Here is a 214-nt window from a genome sequence, read left to right on the forward strand (position 1 = left end):
TGTCACTCTCCGTAGAAATCGATAGATCAACTGTGTACGAAGACTCACGACAACAAGAGTCTTCGTACACAGTTGATCTATTGATCTTCTAGATAAAGAACAGCATTTCTTCTTTTCTGTCTAAGCGCAGCAAACGCCGTCTTCGCTCCATCTGACCTAGTGAGTAGATTGCAGCAGCTGAAATACTGACCGCGATGGCAACGTGTACCCTCTA

Source organism: Cystoisospora suis (assembly GCF_002600585.1).
Source record: "Cystoisospora suis strain Wien I chromosome Unknown contig_5710, whole genome shotgun sequence".
Classification (NCBI taxonomy): Eukaryota; Apicomplexa; class Conoidasida; order Eucoccidiorida; family Sarcocystidae; genus Cystoisospora; species Cystoisospora suis.